The following is a 20,789-nucleotide window of genomic DNA, read 5'->3' on the forward strand; positions in this document are numbered from 1 at the left end:
ATCCTGGTATTAGTGCCAAAGGCAGGATGTCTATTCCTCTGACAGCAGGAGCCTCACCTACTGCTGAGATAACTGTGTCACTAACTGGAAACTGGCAAATAAAAGGACCAGCACCTGTAGTCACAGGAAAAGCCTCGTATTGTGACATGCTGAACATTGGTAAGTCATCATTTTATTGTGTGGCAGGGGGGTAGCGGTTGTTGGCACAGTGTGGTAACAGGGCCCAGTGTGGTAGCACCTCCGATTGGCACGGTTGGTTATGTACGGTGCGAAAGAAGTTCAAAAAGCATATGACTAAAACAAACTTTTTCAACGTACCAGGTAAGGCTCACTGAGCTATATAGATCTTTTTCAGAAGCTACCTGGCCACAAATGATAGTTAAACAAAGTGGCTTGCCATGTGGACATTTACCACAGCCAAATACTCTAAACGCATATTGATTCTAAATGTGGATGAACAAACCGGAGGAGCCGGAGACAAATCTACACAACCACCGGGGAGAGAGACTTGCAAACTCGAAATATACAGGCTTCAGGGTCGGGATCAAACCCACAACCTCCTGCATACCAGGCGAGGTAGTAAACATCTCGCCACCACTTAGAAATGGAGGTCCCCTGTCCAATTTCTCTTATTTTTGTAACCGAGTGCCTGGGCCCCTCTTGGAACCTTGGGCGATTGCGCAGTTACATGGCCTGCACACTCGATAGCTGTGCCACTTTTACCAGGGTAGAGAAGTATGAGCAATAAACCTCATGACTGACTCAGCATTTGGAGGCCTTCATCCACCATTGGACTAACAAAGGGCTGTAAAAACATTGTCCACCAACCGAACACTTTAAGTATGAATTTTCGTTTAAAACTTTCGTGACTGCAGGGATTCATATTCTTGGATCTTTCGGTAAAGTCACGTGACTTTACCGAAAGATCCAAGAATATATGTATTTCCAATTTACTTATGCTTTAAACATGAAAACTAAACATTTAAATACCGTGCTCAAACTTTACGAAATTGTTACATATAACGATTATATATTGTTTACAAGCCTAGATTCGGCACCGAAATATTGCATTAGAAAAAGTTACCAACCTCTGTTTAACACTCAGAGTAATCTATATATATAAAAATCGTTCATGTCTGTCTGTCTGTGTGTGTGTGTGTGGACTTTGGCCCATACGCACTTTCATTGGACGGCGGTTGCCCCTGGCAACGGCTAGCCACGCCTTCGCCGCTTTCATTGGACCTGGCAACGGCTAGCCACGCCTTTGCCAAGGGCTGCAGTTTCATTGGACGGCGGTTGCCCCTGCCAACGGCTAGCCACGCCTTCGCCACTTTCATAAGCTCCGTATTTAATTAAATAATAGCCATTACACAGTATTGTTGGAGCGCTAGGGGGGGGGGAAGGAACGCCACCCGTACCCTGCCTCTTCCAAGCCGACAATTTTAGACGAGGCCGCAGGCTTTGCACGCTACTAGGCCTCGACACCCACCACGCCACTCTGAGGTAAATTCATCAAAGTTTTTCCTACTCTTCACTACACCCCCACCACAATGTGTGCTATTAATATTACTTTTAAACCCAACGCGCCAACAATCGATTACTTTAATGTTCACTGTACAAATACTCATTAAGCTGGGTGAGCGTACTGCCAGTCTATCATGTACACTGTAGCCTGCTTATTAAGCTCGGTGAGCGTACTGCCACTCTATCATGTACACTCTAGCCTGCTTATGAAGCTGAGTGCGTGTACTGGCAGTCTATAATGTGGACTCTTGCCTGGTTATTATAATCGATTCTTTATATGTTCTTTGTACAAACAGTCATTAAGCTGCTTGAGCGACCCCAGTTCGATTCCAACTCACGCCCACCACCGCTGACGATTATTTGAAACGGACCTGGCCCTCCCCTAGGTCCACTCAGCCTCAAAAGCGTAACTGCTGTCGTGTGTGAACATCGTCACTGGGGAGACAAAGGCGGCGGGGCATCGTGGATCCAAGTCCCGGGCGAAGCCGGGTCATGTGTATGTGTGTTTGTGTTTATGTGTATGTCTGTGTGTCTCTATGTATGTGTGTATGTATGTGTATGTATGTGTTTGTGTGTATGTGTGTGTATGTATGTGGGTTTTTTTAATGTCTTTATGTGTATGTCTGCGTGTCTCTATGTATGTGTGTATGTACGTGTGTGCATGTGTTTGTGTGTATGTATGTGTGTGTGTATGTATGTGTGTGTCTATGTATGTGTGTGTATGTGTGTGTATGTATGTGTTATGTGTCTGTCTGTGTCTGCATGTATGTGTGTGTGTATTGTGTATGTGTTTGTGTGCATGTATGTGTGTGTTTGTGTGTATGTGTATGTCTGTGTGTATGTGTTTGTGTGTATGTGTGTGTATGTATGTGTGTGTATGTGTTTGTATGTGTTTGTGTGTTTACGCTCGCATTACACAAATGTGTTGCTGGTCTAAGGCGTTCCTCGCACAGCATTGCCGCTTTATTATTTCAGTCGTTTACTGCCTTACGCACCCTGAAAGTCGTGTGTGTCTGCAGCAAGCGCGTGTATGTGTACCTATGGACGCGCGCGCGTGTGTTGTGTAGGGGGAACGGTAGTGTAGTGCTTAGCGTGCTGTCTGTGTCTGTGTGTGTGTGTGTCTGTCTGTGTCTGTCTGCATGTGTCTGTGTGTGTGTCTGTGTGTGTGCGTGTGTGGTGTGTGGGGAGCGGTAGTGTAGTGCTTAGCGTGCTGTCTGTGTGTCTGTGTGTGTGTGTGTCTGTCTGTGTCTGTCTGTGTGTGTCTGCGTGTGTCTGTGTGTGTGTGTGTCTGTCTGTGTCTGTCTGCATGTGTCTGTGTGTGTGTCTGTGTGTGTGCATGTGTGGTGTGTGAGGAGCGGTGGGTGTAGTGGTTAACGCTACGCTGCGCTACAAACCCGGCGAACCGAGTTCCATTCCCGCTCACGGCCACCACCGGTGACGATTATTTGAACCTCCCCTAGGTCGACTCAGCCTCAAACGAGTAACTGGTGTGGCGTATTAACATCGCCACTGGGGAGACAAAGGCGGCCGTGCGTGAGTGGTGAGGGAGGGAGAGTCGTGAGGGAGGGAGAGTGCTGAGGGAGGGAGAGTGGTAAGGGAGGGAGAGTGGTGAGGGAGGGACTCAGCCGCAAAACGAGTAACTGGTGTGGCGTATTAACATCGCCACTGGGGAGACAAAGGCGGCCGGGCGTGGTGGATACAAGTCCCGGGCGAAGCCGGGTAGTACAGCTAGTAGTTTAATAATGAGGACTGAGAGGCAGAGACGCACGGTGGAGGGCATCGACTGCTAGGGCCCAGGCTGGCTAATCTAACCTCTCTTTTGAGGTAGGTGATAAAATATATATAACATGAAAGATATATTTATTATATGGGTTTATGGAGAAGGTGTTCTTGTGAGGATAATTCCCATATATATATATATATGTTATATCTCTAAATGATGCAGAGAGAAGTACCAAATAAAACTGTATTCAGTATTCTGATTATTGATTTCCCAGGAAAGCCTCACTGACTCTCATGACTCTTTTTGAGGAGGGTCGTTCCATATTTTCGCAGTCATGTGGTGAGATGTTAACTACCTCGCTTTGTGTACAGGGTGCATGGGTTCTACCCCGACCCTGACGCCTATATATTTGGAGTTTGTATGTTCTCCCAGTGGTCACGTGAATTTTTCTCTGGATTTTCTCCTCCACATTTATAAACATGCGTTTTGAGTATTTGGCTGAAATAAATTTCCACGTGATAAACCACTTCGTTACCTATTATTTGTGACCAAGTCGCCTCTTAAAATATCTATATAGCTCAGTGGGACCTTATCTGGTTAAGTAATAAAAGTTTTATTTTATTTTGAATGACAGAAACTTGAGTTCCTGACGAATACGAGGGGTGACACTTAACACTGCCATCGTCATGTCACCTTTGCATCCCTATGTGTGTAATCCCAGTTGAGAAATGTTTAGATCATTTATTAGCATTTGGACATTTGGCCAATAACGTTACATTTTCTTAGCAATGGGAGGAAACCTGGGGAACCCGGAGGAAGCGCATGCAGAAGAGGGGAGAACACACTAACTCCACGCATAAAGGTGCCCAAGTCAGGAATCGAACTCAGAAGTTGTTTACTGTGAGGCACAGAGTTACGTATGTATGTTCAACTTCTTTCGCACTTTACATAGCAAACCGTGCTCATCGGGGAAGGACAACAAATTACACACAAAGAACAGTTCTAAAGAATTGAGCTTCCCTGGACCACCATACCGTATGTACTTGGGCTATAGTATAAATACATGTTAATTTTGATTCATATGGCTTTTTTTTCTGACTTCATGTGAACGAAAAGACACAAATTCGCCAGTTTTCTCATTGAAAATAGGTAAATTAAAAAATATCAATGTCCTGGTCACAAAAGCAAAGTTTGTCGGGAATAATAGCCATTTTATGTACTTTTGAGGGATAAGCAATTAGGAAATAACACTTACTACCCAGGAACAAAAAAACAATTGTTACACAGTGTAATTCTTAACATTTTTGTTCGAGGCCATTTGGGGTCGGGCCTATGACACGAGTTCACAATGGATCAAAACGTATACATGAGCTGAGGAATGTTTATAGGCCAGTCGTTTAACGTCTCAATCTTGGCTTTATTGCTGCGTGATGGAACCAAAACCGCGAATCGTGTCATAAAATTGGCAGGAATGTGACCTTCAGCGCAGTATTGTCTCGTTTAAAATTTAAAACAAGAGCTTCGATGTACTTTCACAGACCATGCCATTGTGTTCTGCCTCTGGTTCAAAGGAGGTACAGTATATATATACAATTACAGCATACCCTGCTTCTGGGATACAAAGACCTTTATTGTAACACGTTAAAACGTGTAACCTTGCAAAATTATTCGAGAACACAAATTCTGAATTAAATCTGGAGTCAGAATTCTTTGTACCCATGGCGATTAGAATCTTAGATGTACATTTTAACCAAATTTTATTTCTTTATTGCACCATATTTTGCAATACACTGTAATTTCTAACTCACACAGAAATTGCTCATTTTAACGGGATGTATATAAATGTATTGGATATTGCCAAAGTTATTTTGTTTTTCAAAGTCACAGATTCCATTACCACAACAACATATTATCAGGCCTTTATAATATAGTACACACGCACAACAAACAAACGCTGTCTGACACTTTTCATGAGAGTTTGCGCGCAATATACATCACTTTCTGCTTCACATATGATCCATGAATGCATCTGAACAGGGCATTGCATGTCAACGTTCAATTAGAGCACAACTTTTAGCGATGCGATATATTTTCGCCTACCTTGGGGCTAAAGCTATATGGTTATTGTGGGACACTCTGAGCGTGGTATCACTAACCTCTTTTGAATTATAGGCTCTATATGAAAAGTAGCATATAGAGACTGCTTTGGTAATCATTCACATTGCAGTGCATTTTTACATTTCATTGGCTGCTTTAAAGTACTGCATTCTTCGACTTGACGAATTACCGAGTTTGATGCTCCCTGGAAATGTCATGCCTACTCCAGTTTCCAAGGTGGGGAAAATGTACACGGGTGGACTGAGGTTCAATAAAGACAATCATTTCGTGAAAAGCAGTGTTAGACACTCCATCTATACCTATTACCGTCCAAAAGTAAGGACTTCAAATCAGCTCATACTGCAGTATATTTGTATTGGTCTGAATAGACGACTGGTTGGCACGATCAACAATGGGTGGTGGAGCAGTGGTTAGAAGACTGAGCCACGATCCCACGATATCTAAAACTGACCAGCGTGCTGAAGTACAATTGCAGTCAAATAACTACTATGACCAACAGGCACCTTGATTTGGAAAGGGCCGTTAAATTATTGTGAAATTATGGTGAATCGACACGCGAGCCTATTTTCAAACACTTGCCGTTTTTGGACAGAGTGGCCTGCCACCTGTTTAATTTTCACATGGCCCTACCAAAACATCCATGAGGTGGATTTTATGCAAACTTGTGATGGGGTGCAATGGTGGCAAACTGAAGCCTGCGGAGGGGAGGGTGGGGGTTGGTGGAAAAGGGGGTGGTGCATTCCTAATAATGATCATCATTTTTTTAAAACCAGGAATGGATACACTGAGTCCAAAAACTCATTTTGGCCAACACAAATTTAGCTATGAAAGAAAAACTGGAGAACAAGGAGGAAACCCATTGCATAACAGGGGGAGAACAACCAAACTCCGCACAGAAACATCGCGCATTGAGCCAGGAATCGAACCCAGGTTACCCTCTTGCCACGAGGCACAACTGTTACTGCTGTGCAAAGCGCTATCACTACTGGAGTACACTATAGTGACTAAGCAATGTATAGTAACTAATAAGTGCAACTGACAAGCACGTACGCACCAAGGCACAGCAAGGAAGGCTGTACTCCTGCATGCTGGTGCCATGTTCTAAATTGTAGATTACTGCCTAAGTAAACGATCAAATACTTTGGGCTGTTGGAAAGCCTACTTGTGAATACGGTCTTTGCTGAGCCAGTTTTGTGTGAAGTTACCATTTCAGTTTGTGTAATGATCTATTGGTTTGTCTAAGGAATATGCAAAGCCCATAATAATTACTTCCATAATATATCACAACTTTCTTAATTCCCACCGAGACTTCAAGACTTCCTCAAGAGGGTTCAGGATTGCGCTGCTGAGTCAATGCCATTCATGGCCTTTGCGTGTGGATGTTTCTTCGCGTTCTCCGTTTTTTCCTTCGACAATATATTAGTGAAACATGCATTTAGAGTATTTGGCTGCTGTACATTTCCACACGATAAGCCACTTGATTGAGCTATAATTTGTCATAGATCGCTTTTGAAAAAAAAAATAAACTATACAGCTCAGTGGGCCTTAACTTGGTAAAATAAAAAGTTTAGTTTCGAAATTTGGCAGAAAACCGAGTTCCTGAAGAAAGCCCACTTATACGAGGGATGACACTCAACACTGCCACCTTCTGGTGACGTACAACACCTGGCAAGCCCTGGTGCAGGTCGCCATTCCAAGTACTACTCAGGCTAAAATCCCTGCTTAGCTGCTGCGATACGACGAGATGGGGCGCATTCACGGCAATTTGATCGTCGACAAAACGGTCCTGGCACTCGTGCCCCTGCCTCTCCCCATTCCCCAGCCGGCAATGGAACCAGCGCGGTGAAGTATGGTGAAACATTCTCCATGGCCGACCGGGCGGCGTGGCGAGAGGCCCTTCATCCAGCAGTCGATTGACAAATGCCTCTAAGGTTATGGAATGCACGTTTGTAACTGCACCAATAAAACTTTTATAAAGAAATCTTCTCAAATGGCTCCCACCTGATTAAGCAAACTATAACAAATTGAAATGTACACTTACCAAGTGCAGCAGGCTGTGTGTGTGTGAGAGAGAGAGAGAGTTTGGCTTATCTCACCTCTCGTCTGTGTGTGTATGCGCCTTGAGATACGTTCATTGTGAAAGGCAAATACAAAAGTCTGATTGATTGATGAATTATGAGCAAATAACTTGACAGGGTGACTCATGTGGCTAAGAGTATTGTGATAATTTATTGGAATGTGTCCATTGGTTTCTCATCACAATACGGAGATAATTGTTGCTGATTTTCTCAAATGTGTGTTATTAGTGAGGTACTGGTACCAATAATTCATAGATTTGAATACCATAATGTATTCTCTCTATGCTATGCTATATTCTTAACGTATATAACAGCTACCCAATGGTCTATGCCACACGTACAGTATATATATGATGTACTACCCCATATTAACCATCTTCTATATAATCTATATTCCTATTATGATTATTATTCTATCATATTAATCTACACAACCAGACTAGAACATGGTGTCTGGGCAGGCTTTCATCTAGAAGTGAATTGATCAATGCTGAAGATAATCAATATGTTTTCTCATTATATTATTTACGCAAGTGGGAGTTAAATGGACATTCATGATCTCTGTTGCATGAGAGATGACTTTGGAAAATACGAATGTCCCAAATCTGTTAAATGTGGGCAAAATGCATCATATTCTTCTGGACTAGTACACCTTTGATAACAAAATCCATTTCGTGCAATTCAAAACCCAGGCAATGCGCTGTTAAAATAGCTTCATTAATTGCCGCAAAAACACGCTGGTACAATTATTTTATGCGATTCGGCCTTAAATGCGGTGCTGAAATGCAGGTAAAAAAAAAAAGGAAAAGTGTTATTCCCGTAAAAAAATCAAGACGAAAATGTAGGGTTAAACGAATGACATGCAAATACGCGCGTCCGCTACACGGATTCGAACATGTTGGTTTGCGCGTGACCACGTCCCGTGATGTGGGACCTAGAAGCCCCCTTGTGCTGCCCAATAAAGCCACAGCATCACGAGTGTTCTCACCATTGCTTTTGGCAGCTTCGGCTGCTCGTGCCATCTGCTTCAGGAATCGAGGGAGAAGGGATAAACACAGCTGTTTAAATACAGCAGCGTTTCTCATTAAGGTGTCGTGGTGTGGCTGTTTACCTGCCTGTCTGGCAGGGATCTCAACGGCTCCTCTTCAGTGACATGATTTCACGGCTGCGTGAGCAACGCAGTTGCAATGCGCCGTGGCTTACATCAGGGTGCGTTATAAATATATTATTTATAGAGATGTTAAGTCGCCGACAGTAATTATTTTTTAAACCTTACAGCTGGACCTCAGGAGATGTGTCGAAGGCATGCTATGTCTATTTCAAGATTTTACTCATGGCAATTATTTCTCAAATGGCCTAGATATGCAGCGAGGCACAGAAATAACACCTGAATTACTCCAGTTTTTTCGAAGTGACATATGGCATTCTACATGGATGGAGCGGTGGTGCAGTGGTTAGTGTACGACACTGCAAATCCGGCGACCCAATCATATACATATATGCTTTGAACAACTATTAATTTGCTCCCACTATTTATTCGGTCACTTTCAATTACTTTTGTGTTGTGTTTTTTCACTTAATTCCCAGTTATTTTTTAAATCGTTTCAGAGAGTTCTGTGCATTCTCACCTTTGTTGAACTTTGTGTTAATTTCTTGTCATATCTCTCATTTTTTCACCATACACTGTGTGGTTTTAAAGAGCGTGCTCTCTGTTCTTTTTTTTTGCTTTGTGCTACGCTTTTGGCACACCATCCATTATATTACTAGACTTCCCATTAGTTATAGTGGTAACATCCCTTTCAAATTTTCCCTTCTCTCAGGATTTGAATCTCTTCCTTAGAAACAATTTAAGTCAAACAAAATCCTCAGCGGAATTTTTTGACAATCACAGTTTCGTTTTCTTTTTGCCTGTCCAGCGATTAGCTTTATCTTTTCTTTGACCTCGTTAAAGTGTTAACTTGTATTGCACTCAGCCTGCATCCACATTCCTCTGACGAATTTGCTGAGGAGAGATGTCTCTTACAATTGAGGGATTTGTCCATGGCAATCAAGATAATTTAATTTCTAATTTATCCATTTGGGCTCTTGCATGCACATTTTATAGGCTCCTTTTTGAAAAATGTGTTCATTATCTTCACGTCCCTGATGGCTGTGAACTCCAACAGACATTTTCTTCTCTCATTCCTTACTCCTTTACCAAGATTACCAACCGCTTTCTTCTCGCCTATTATCATTTTACCTTTTTTCTTTGCAATCTCGCATTGCGATGGCATAGTGTGTTTTGCTCTCGTATTAAAGTTGCTTATTTTCTAACTTTTTTTTACTTGATTTGTTGGTAATTCATTTTAAAAGTTTGAATTTACTGTTTTACCATTTTTTTAAATCAAAATATTTTCTCTGCCACATTTTGCTATTTGAATCAGATTTGTATCTTGCTTTGTTTATATTAATAACAACAATACTAGTGCATATTTGTATTTTATCCAGTAAAGCCTCACTGAGTCCTAAGACTCTCTTTCAGAAGGATCCTGCACTGAAATATTTATCCAATTTCACGTATGCGTGTTTGGTATCACGTGGGAGGAAAATTAGGAAAACCCATGAATACAAGGGTAAAATACTCAATGCCTCGCACAGATAGATTGATTCTACTCATTCTACTGCCATCTCCTGGCGACCTTGGGAGTTAAAATGTGTGTGTGATCCACCAATGCCTGCTAGATTACAGGCAAGCACTGCCATGCTATGCTTTATGATGTGAGCTCATGCCTAATTATGCTTACTGGCGAGTATTAGAATCGATCTTGACATTCATGATATTAATGAGACGAGGAGCATGTGATTGGAGCAGTGAGTGCACTATGCAGTACTACGAACCTGGCAAACTGCGTTAAATTCCTGGCCAGTGCTAATATCAGTGGCGAGTGATATTTGAAGCAGTTTTATTCCACCCTCTTACCAACCTTGCACTGACCAACGTGGTGAAGTATTGCCGAACAATATCCATCACCGACATTGCGTAATGAGGCCTCCAAGCAATGGTGGATCGACGAAAGGATGTGCAAATGATCGTATTGTTACAATTTTTTTTATATTAATGAATGTATTATTGCTATTATTGTGATTTAATAAATTCAGAGAAAGCCAAGCATGCACAAATAAAAAAAACTATTCTGCACACACAAAAAAATGTTGGCATTGGCACCGTTATATATCATCGTTCAGATTCGTCACCGCGACCAGCCACTGTAACTGCAGAGTCACGAGCACAGAGGGGACATTTGGCTAATACCAAGTTAACTAATAGGCCGTTCTTTTATTATTGTGTAATGCACGGGCAGCCCCCGAAGCAGCAACAAATTGTAATGTGATGTCAGTGCTGTGAATAATTTAGTAGTGGCTCGTGGTCTAATCAGCAGTTGGGTCCAAAACACCCCAACGCTGTCCCTGCATGTAAATATTCATAATGAGCTAATCGTGGAAATAAAACAGGTTGTTGCATTTGCAAAGTAAATGCGTGCAAGATGCTCTAACGATGGCTTTCTAACCAGGCTATTTTGGTGTGATTTTGCAGAGTGGCGTGAAATGTCATAGCAAGGTCATTTTTACATTAATGAAATTCTCTCCGGCAGCGCTCTCTACAACATAAACAGTTTTTTTTTGCTTTAAGCTGCTGACATATGTTATGCAAAGAAATAAAAGCAAAACTTAAAAAAAATCAGATTTTTGCTTGTAGCTGACATTGCTTTTCGTTGTACACTCCATCTGGATTGGAGCTGGATTTGTTTTTTAGGGTATTTAAGTTGTTGGCAACTTAAACAGGGGAAATACGCCAGATGTAGAAATGTTAAAGCAATTACTGACCATAGAAAAAAAAGCAATTTTTTTCTGCAAACATGAATGACTCTGTGGTCCATACGTGGGGAATGCATGAATGGTTCATGCATTGCAAGGAAACAGAATGAGCTTATTATCAGCACACATTTCATTGGAGAACAATACCGATATTCTACTCTCATGTCGAAGAATAATTTGAGGACACAACCGAAAATATTTGCTTGCAATTGGCAATTTATTTGCGATGTAGGTTGTTTTGTTTGGTTTTGAATCAGTTTGAATTTTTAAAACGTATCTCAGATCTATTAAATAAGTCATTGGGAAAATCTGGCAGATGGTAGAGCACCATTTCCCCCTTGGGCGAGAGGAGGAAAAAAAAATCTATGAGACTGAATACTGACACACCACCTCAAACACAGGCTCACAACAAGGCTCTGTTCTGGGACATGAGCAATGTTGATCTAGTTGCTACGTGAGGGTTGTTCACAGGATACAGTGAACATCAACAATGGTAAGTAAGGTTATTGCGTCCATTGAGAGCAAATTGTTAAGAACTGAACTAATTAGAGCAAAACAATCAATTTTAACAGCATGTGTATAGTTTCATGCATTTTCTATCCAAATGCTGCGTACAATGTTAAGCTTATTTCCAACGTCGTTTCTTGCAAAAATGTATATTTTTAAGGCGTAAACTCTTCCTGGAGGAATATAGCATGCGGACAAAATATCACCTTTCAAACATTTTAAAACACAAATCTCCGACAGTCGCACTTTTAACTGCCAATCATCCGTCCCCGGAAAAACGTCGCCCGGGACAGCACAACCACACGCAGACAACGCTTTAGCGCTACAGCAATTCAGATTTTCACGCAAACTCTCACGGACTGACAGGCGAACAAGCGAGGCGCGCAAACACACCTAGACAGCAACATCGCATGCGCTCGCGTGGACAGACAGCCGCAGACATTGCCTTCCCACGAGATGGACAGAAACCGCCGGCGAAAGGTAGCGCGGCGCGCTCTTTTCTGGCGGCGACTGATGTAAGACGACAGGGTCTGAGGGACCTGCAAGCGTGTGTGAAGAAGCTGATACGGGCTGTGTGTGTAAAGCCCCGTGTCGGCCTCTTTACCTCGCTGCAACCTTTAATCAGACAAGGCGCTTGCGCGAGTGCGGGAGGCATCATGGGGCCGTGGAGGGTTAAGAATTTGGTATTCCCGAATGGATGATGTGTCCTCGCATTTCCCAATAAATGTGCGTCGTCTAAAAAGAAAGCCAGCGAGTCTGTCAGACAAGCGGTAGAGCAAATATTGGCTTTGATTTGGAAATAGCTGTGAAGGTTTTTTTTTTTGGGGGGGGGGGGGGGGGGGGGAGGTCTGAATTTGATTTTTTTCCTCCATTAATTTGGAATGTTTAATTCGACGGTTATTCTGCCAAAAAATGAAAAAGGAAACATTTCACGCATTTAAAATTCACAAGCCTGCAGCCGCATGGTTCCTGCACACAAGAGATTAAAGCTTCCCGAATGCTAACAACCCTGGTGTTCAAAGAAACTTTCAAGGTCTGTCAAAATAAATCTTGTCAGATTTCGGTTTAAAAAAGTAGCAAAGGAATAGCGGAGGAGTGAATACAAGCACAACATTTTCATTTGCACCTTTCGATTCCAAATGTGACAATGTAAAAATTATGATTAAACACGCAACAATAATTGTTTATTTGAGTTTGTAGGGCAAAAACAGGCAATTATGTACCAATAAATTAGCAGCACCTAAACTAACACTTTTGGACACACTAACAATACACGTTTTAATGTATTTAACAACAGGATAAAAGCGAGGCAGTGTTTGGAAACAATTTAATGGTAATCACAGCCAGGTGAAATATTACGCAGAGTGCAAAGGTTTAAGCTTCGGGTAATTTGCCAACATGCTACTGTGCTGGGCCAAATCACAACTGGCAGACGCTTCTACAACCCAAAGCTTGGGGTAAGAAAATCCAATCACATTTGAATCACACACACGAGACCCACATCACGGCACACTAACGGTGTAACCCTTTAATAACGGCAGGGACATTACACGGAGTGGCACTACATTTTGAAACAAAATAGGATTCAGAGAAGGTGTTCATTGGATAAAGATAAAAATAACTACCAATATGTAACCAACCTATAATAGCTGTTCTCTCTTACCAGAGAAAGTAATATTGAAACGTCATCCTGAAAGCACACTAGCACACAATGCATTAAAGCTCAATAAGCCTAATTAGGGGGATTCTCGTCCAAAAATCCAATAATGCCTGCTGATAATGTCGTGGATAAAAACAAATTCAATATAAAATAACAGCTGAGAATACACACACTATTGACTTACAGCATTAGGTCAGATTGCCTGCCCATAGGATGCAGGTGAAATGCGGAGACTAAAAAAAAAATCACTTCCGTTAAGTTATTTTATTTCAAGCGAGGCGACAGCACCATTGAAATGTGCCTCTTTGATAAGGGAGATCTGGAATACTAATCACATTACGATGCTTGTGATCTAGACGAAATGCAAATGAACCTCATGGCGGTACCCCGGGGTCCCGAATAAACGAAAGTCAAAATCGTAAATAATAAATTTGTTTTTGGCGACTCCGTCCCTCCGCGCGCATAAACGCCGCGACCGACCCACCAGAAATCAATCTTCTCTCGTTCTTCACCAAGCACCCGTCGTTGCCAAAATTGCCGTAGTCATAAACAAAACTTTTAAACTTTGATTAGCGCATTGTGTAGAGCTCGTCGAGAGGAATTGATCGCCGTGTCGTCCGCCTTCAACAGACATAAAATGACGTCACAACGCAGTTTATGCGAGAGCCGGGGGCTTATGTGATCCCGGGATCCCGCCATAAGGTTCAAATGTTAAAAATAATGAAATATGGCAAAAATCTAATTAATTATATTTGCAACATAATTGCTGTCATTATTTTAAAATATATTACTTCAAATATGCAGATTTATGTAATTACTGTCAAATATAAATTAGAAAAACTGACAAATAAAACGTTCTCATGGCAAATTTTACTTGAGATTTAAATATATAAAACTCACAACTTTGACAATCAATTTAGACAGAGCGCAAAATGTATTTTGTTTGACCAAGTGTATTTATGTTGAACTTCTTTCGTGCCATACGTAGCCAACCATGCTCAGAGGAGGTGCGGGGGAAGGACAACACACTAAACACAAAAAGCAGTTCTAAAAAAATGAGTTTTCAATCTGGATTTAAAAGTGCATAGCTCCAGTGGCTTCCTAATATCAAAATGAAGAGCGTTCCAGACGGGCGCAGAAGCGCATTTGAACGCACACGATGCAGTGACCTTTTTTGTTCGACGGCTAGCCAAAAGACACTGCGAGGATCACTGGAATTCGCCCGATGGTTTATAATCACATTTAAATTAAATGCATTTAGACATTAGGTATGCCAGAATGCATGTGCATTTATTTGTAAATTAATGATTCAGTGGTACGCATATACTCCCGGAAAAAATATATTCATTTACAAATACCAACATAGAGGCAGCTTTTTTTTTAGCCTTTTGGCGTCCTCTGGTCGAACACCGTTTGCAGACTAGACTCAAAAGAAAGCTGTCTCTTGTTGGACCAATCAGGTTAAAAGACAATGCATACAGTATATTATCAGAGTACGTTTTTGTTTGCATTCTGACCACAAGTATTGTGGTTAATGCAGACATGATTCCTTGTAAAAGGTGTTTTAACATCTTAATACCTGTTTTGTTGCCAGAAAAAATGGGAAAACCTATTCTCAATAACATAACTGTGATGAAATTTGATATGAAACAATGCCAGAAAAACATGGAATTTGACATTGGGAAAAAAAAATGCTGTGGAATGCCTGCACATTGTCCTTTATGCTTAGGACGCTTATGCTAATAACAATGATGCAAATTTCTTGAAATCAGGATAATGAGTGGACATATTGTTGTGAGATGCTAGAGGACTGTACAGCAATTTACTGTAACGGCTTAAAATGTAATTTCAGGAGACACCAAGATTCTGGCCACCTCGTGGGCACGTGAACAGAGAGTCATAAGGGAGGCCCTGTGGCTCCACATCCTTGGATCATGGTGAGTAAAGTGTAATGACAACCCACAGTGAATTCAGCATTCATAGAAATATATATTATTTTAGAAAATGTACAATTAATAGAGTAATCGTCGCTTGAGTTATTTCAGTAATTTACAAAACCCTTGCATCATTAATTTGTTTTGCAATTCTAGATTTGAAGTTTTCGTGACTGCAAGGATTCATACTCTTTGGTCACGTAAGTAAAAAAAAATAATAAATTAAATCACGACGTTTCGGAGGCAACACAAGCGTCCGTCTTCAGGTGGAACCGTCACAGCAAAATTACTGTATCAAGTGAAGTCATTTTTCTGTGACGGCTCCACCTGAAACGTCGTGACTTAATTTATTTTAATTGTTTTGCAATGTTGCTCCCTGAACTATGTGACCCAGCGAGCATCAATTCTGAACTTGAACTCACAAAAATGCACACCTGGAATCTGGTCTGCCGTCAAGTGTCTGGCCATCATTCCTGGTTTCGGTTCTGCTGTCTATGGGTAACAAACTTTTCTGATGGCAAAGCCCGTATTTGGCCTGCCAAACGTCCTGGCATCACAAGAGGGCATCTGGCTAAAATATTCCCATCACATATGAGGACGCTTAGCTGACAGGATTATTGCCGACAAGTGTGTGCTTACTCATCGGCAAGTCGCTGAACATCAATGCTTGGTTCTTCCAGGGGCATGCCACGATGCAGGAAGTCTGCACGCACAATTTTACGTGACATCATCACACCCGCGAAAGGAGCTAGCGAGGGCCTTTATATGATTTCCTTAAATATACACAGTGGTTATGGACCAACATTCAGCTCCAAAGCCACATTAATCATTCATGTGTATATGACCCTTTGGTTTGTCTTTGTCCTTGATGGCATTAGATTCAGCCAGATTTATTTATCTAGTAATGGGCTTAACCATCTTTGCCCCACTGCTCTGACCTCGCTGCCTTTGTCATTAGTCAATTGCTCCACAAAGTCCCTCGGTGGAGCAGAGGTCACGGTCAGCTCATTTGGTTCGAATAGGAATGTGCCGACTGAATGTAGAGTGTGCCCCTGCTGAAATCACAGCGAGCAAAGGGAGACTCCTGCAAGAAAGTCGCACTATTCACAGCCGCTGCCAGAAGAAATGAAAGGTCATCACCCAAGACATGTCGGGGACAACCACAGTGTCATTCTAGCAAATACACGAGCGCTGCAAAAGAAGAAAGAGACAAAAATACGTGGGTTTCATTGTCAGAAATTTCTTGTGAAAGTTGTATTTGCCTGTCTACTTCCTATGGCATTTCAAACAAATGTATTGAATGATGATGAACAGTGACGTTTAAAAGAATATATATTTAACATTACACAGATCATTCACTTTTAAATTCCTTCGTATAAACTGTTCGTCAAACTTTACACGTGACGAATTTCCGCAAATGCCTCTTTATTTTTGCCTTGCAAAAATTCCCATTGTCATCGGATGGAATTTAAAACATATTTGAATTTTTTTTTCATAATCCTTCACGTTTTGAAATATTAATAAACATTCAACATTTCATCCCCATTTTGCATTTTGAAAAGGCAGCCCCCTCCCCTAAAATCAGATAAGGGACACGTTTAATACGTGTGAAAATTGTGTCAGTATGCCAAGAATTCAAAACGTTCCCTTTGCAATGCAAACACTGAGGAAGTGTTCGGTTTGCAAGCAACGGACACATTCATACAATGAGCACCAGTGAACAGTGGAGACAGATACCACTCCTGGCCAATTTAAGCCACATTTTCAACACATGCTTAGCAGAGCCACTGGCATTCAAATCTAGATTAGAGCCACTGGTATTTTTTCATTGTAAAACAAATCCATCTCTCTGTCAATTATATGCTGGATGGTCTCCCCATGCTGTGCTGTCATTGGAGCTTGTTTGACCATACTTCACCACAATGGTCAGTGTGCATTGGTGAAGGGGCTGTGGGAGCAGGACCAGGTACAGTTATCACTTACATTCTAGTGGCCAGGAATCGAACTCAGGCGACAGGGTTCAGAGGCGTAGCGCACGAACCACGTGGCCACGGCTCCAACCCCGCGATGGAATTAAAGGAGCCTCATAGCCACTCATCGCTGGAACGCAGGTGGAAGCACACTTGAGCGACGTCCTTATTTAGCTTCATATCGCAATTTGCAGAACAATTGGCATAGTATGCTTTACACACATCACGGGTTCCATAAGCGCAGCGTACACCAATTGAAGCACATTACCTTTTCAGACTGAATGCAAACATAATCATCCCCTGCACGTCACCACCTTCACCCGAATCTACAGAGCTTCCCAACACTTTGCAAAAGGTATTTCCCCGATGCACTTCCACGAGCGGCTAATACCGTTGAAACTGGCAGCATCAGATAACGTCCAATCTGCTGCTCTCAATGTACCGCCAGGACAGTACATTAGCAACTTAAAAAAGAAAAACGGGGTCATTGGGCCCATCTTGAGCCACCAACATCGTAAGTTAGTATACTGTGTCTATTGCCTCACTGTTAACCACTGCAACAGCATAAACCAGAGGCGATATGCATCCTCCGAGTGCCAGCAGGGATTATGATCTCGTTATTCATTCCATCAAGGGTCAAACTGTTACCTTTGATATACATTGGTGCAAAATCAGCGGCACGCGTTGCAACGCATACGCAGATCATAGAGTCAGTGTGCTCAATTCTGTAGCAAGCATTTGTGGACGGAGCAATGGGACGGACCACCGGTGATTAGCCCATTCCCAGAGTTCCATATTGAAAAACAGAAGCTGCTTGTTTCGGTTGTGGAGTGCGCCATCTCTATTCACCTCCCCCCTCCAATTTTTTTTATTGAGGCTAAAGGAAGCGTGCACACAGTAAACCGCCCTGGTTCATCTCCCGGGGCGCAGAAGACACAATTTCAAAGAAGTTAATAACGTCAGGAGGCTATCCCCCGAAGGCCTACGCCAAGTAGCCAAAATCTGCGGTGATCAGCTGCGGGAAATGACGTACAATCTTAGTCCGCACAGACAGGCATTACCAGACCTGTCTTGTCACTTGCTAAATCCTTCACAGAGGCTCTCAAGAGCTATCAGCTGTAATTACTTCCAATTAAGTCAATACTTGGCATCTATTTTCCTCTATCCTCATTGGGTTTTTATTTAAGCCCAGTAGGACCGACACGGAATTTATGACCGCATAAAATTTACGAAAGCTTCCAACTGTGCCCCGTTCGTTTATAGAATAAATGACACGCACCGTGAAAAGGCTCCTAACTGCTGCGCCTGTCGGCAATATATTCAGTTTGTGGTAGTTTGTTCAAAATTGCCATAGTTGAATGTGCCTCCCCGGACAGGTTGGTATAGCTTTTCTTCCGCGGTGGCTGTTATGATAATTACGGTCGGGTCTAGTCGAAATGTTGCACTCCTAATGTATAGGCTAAATAACAATCACAATAAACCAAAAAATATAAATGTCCTGCCACTGTTCACAAAGTATGAGGAGCAAAGCATAAAAAAACATGTACATTGTTTTTTTTGTTTGTGTTCCCGGGTTGTAACGTTTATTTCGAATGAATGGCATCTGACAAACACATTAGTACACACGCTCCATGAAGCTTTCCACTCGTACGTGCACTGGGCACGGTTCCATCCGGATGACTTTGTGGGGCTATTGATGCACAACCGCTTGGCAACACATTGCAGTGGTATTTAACAAAGCATTAAAGCCTCATAAACATCCCTGATCCTTGCAATCTACAAATCCTCGCAAAAAAAAACTTATTGGCGCTTTCGAATCAGCCCACCTCCCCACCCCCTCGATTTTGTGCGTCTCATTTTCAGAGTGCTTTCATTGACTGGACCAAATACCATTGCAAGATTGAAAAGGTCAGGAAGAGTTTAGCGCGAGCCGCGTTTGATCGATACGGAGCAAGTGCACGGACTGATCCATATTCGCCCACCACCTGGAGCTGATGCCATCATCAGAAGCTCAACGTCGACTAATTGCACCGCACCACCCGAAGCGCGCTTTTCTTTTATTGCCCGTGACGTTGGTGCTTGCGTTTTTTTTTTCGCAGCAAGCTCGCCGACCAAATCTGCACGTTACCCTCAAAAGTAAGCCCCCCCCCCCCCGCCAATGCCGGGTTAAGCTAGTGCGGGGCCTGTAGCATGTGTTATAATGGGGCCCTAAATAAAAAAATACACAAGTAAATATGAAACGCACAAATTTGTTATATTGCATAGTAAAGTAATTGTATTTTTTTCATTTGCTATACAGCCAGATAATACGACAGATCGCTAACCTTAAACACGCCAGTCGTTCATAAAAGTTGAAGGCGGTATAGTACTATAGTAATAGAGCAAGTGCAGAATCACTGAACCGGAAATTGATAGCATAGCTTGAAAGCATTTAGCGCGGGGCCCTTGAAAGTGCGGGGCCCGTAGCATATGTGGCTACTTTTGCGACGAGGATAATCCCGCACTGCCTCCATAACCGCCGTGCCACCTCGAGATCGCTTCCCAATGCCAAAGGCGTCGTCCGTAGCTGGCATCATCCACGCATGGCACGGCGCTGAGCGCCACCTCCGGCTTGTTAGAGGCACAACATTACGCCGTGGCTTATGCAGTGTTGAGTCTATGGGCAGTGTTGAGTATATGGGCAGTGTTTAGTCTATGGGCAGTGTTGAGTCTATTGGCAGTGTTGAGTCTGTGGGCAGTGTTGACTCTATGGGCAGTGTTGAGTCTATGGGCAGTGTTGAGTATATGGGCAGTGTTGAGTCTATGGGCAGTGTTGAGTCTATTGGCAGTGTTGAGTCTATGGGCAGTGTTGAGTCTATGGGCAGTGTTGAGTATATGGGCAGTGTTGAGTCTATGGGCAGTGTTGAGTCTATGGGCAGTGTTGAGTCTATGGGCAGTGTTGAGTCTATGGGCAGTGTTTAGTCTATGGGCAGTGTTGAGTCTATGGGCAGTGTTGAGTCTATGGGCAGTGTTGAGTCTATGGGCAGTGTTTAATCTATGGGCAGTGTTTAATCTATGGGCAGTGTTGAGTCTATGGGCAGTGTTGAGTCTATGTGCAGTGTTTAGTCTATGGGCAGTCATCTTCTTGGTTCTTTTGGTAAAGTCACGTAGAAGGGAAGTAATAAAATAATAAAAATAAAACATAATAAAATAATTCTCACGACGTTTCGGCTACAACACAAGCAGCCGTCTTCAGGTGAAGAATGAAACACTGCCAAGCTTGGAGCGTATATATAAGCTGGGTTGGAGGTGGAAGAAGAGCGCCTTGACAAAATAATATGCATATCAAGAGGAGTTTAGCATATTTATGGGAAATGCGTAGGAGGTGGGCGGGGGGGTTTCAAAGTCATATTAGGCCCATGCATTATGCAGGATTAGCAG

General features: G+C 42.4%; 1 long non-coding RNA gene across 2 annotated transcripts in view; it reads left to right on the top strand.

The window, feature by feature from the left end:
* The window catches only part of LOC133347858 (uncharacterized), a 50,299-nt gene extending 29,807 nt beyond the window's left edge, over positions 1-20,492 (top strand). Inside the window, exons 3-5 of one of the 2 annotated variants that reach the window (XR_009755752.1) lie at positions 15,318-15,402; positions 15,556-15,599; positions 19,233-20,492. This is a non-coding gene — a long non-coding RNA (uncharacterized LOC133347858). The remainder of the gene's footprint in view (positions 1-15,317; positions 15,403-15,555; positions 15,600-19,232) is intronic. The other variant, XR_009755753.1, reaches the window with a different exon arrangement.
* Positions 20,493-20,789: the final 297 nt, after the last annotated feature.

The sequence above is a fragment of the Lethenteron reissneri genome, chromosome 26, assembly GCF_015708825.2.
Source record: "Lethenteron reissneri isolate LAM-NWPU_2019-01 chromosome 26, ASM1570882v1, whole genome shotgun sequence".
In the NCBI taxonomy this organism is placed as follows: Eukaryota; Metazoa; Chordata; class Hyperoartia; order Petromyzontiformes; family Petromyzontidae; genus Lethenteron; species Lethenteron reissneri.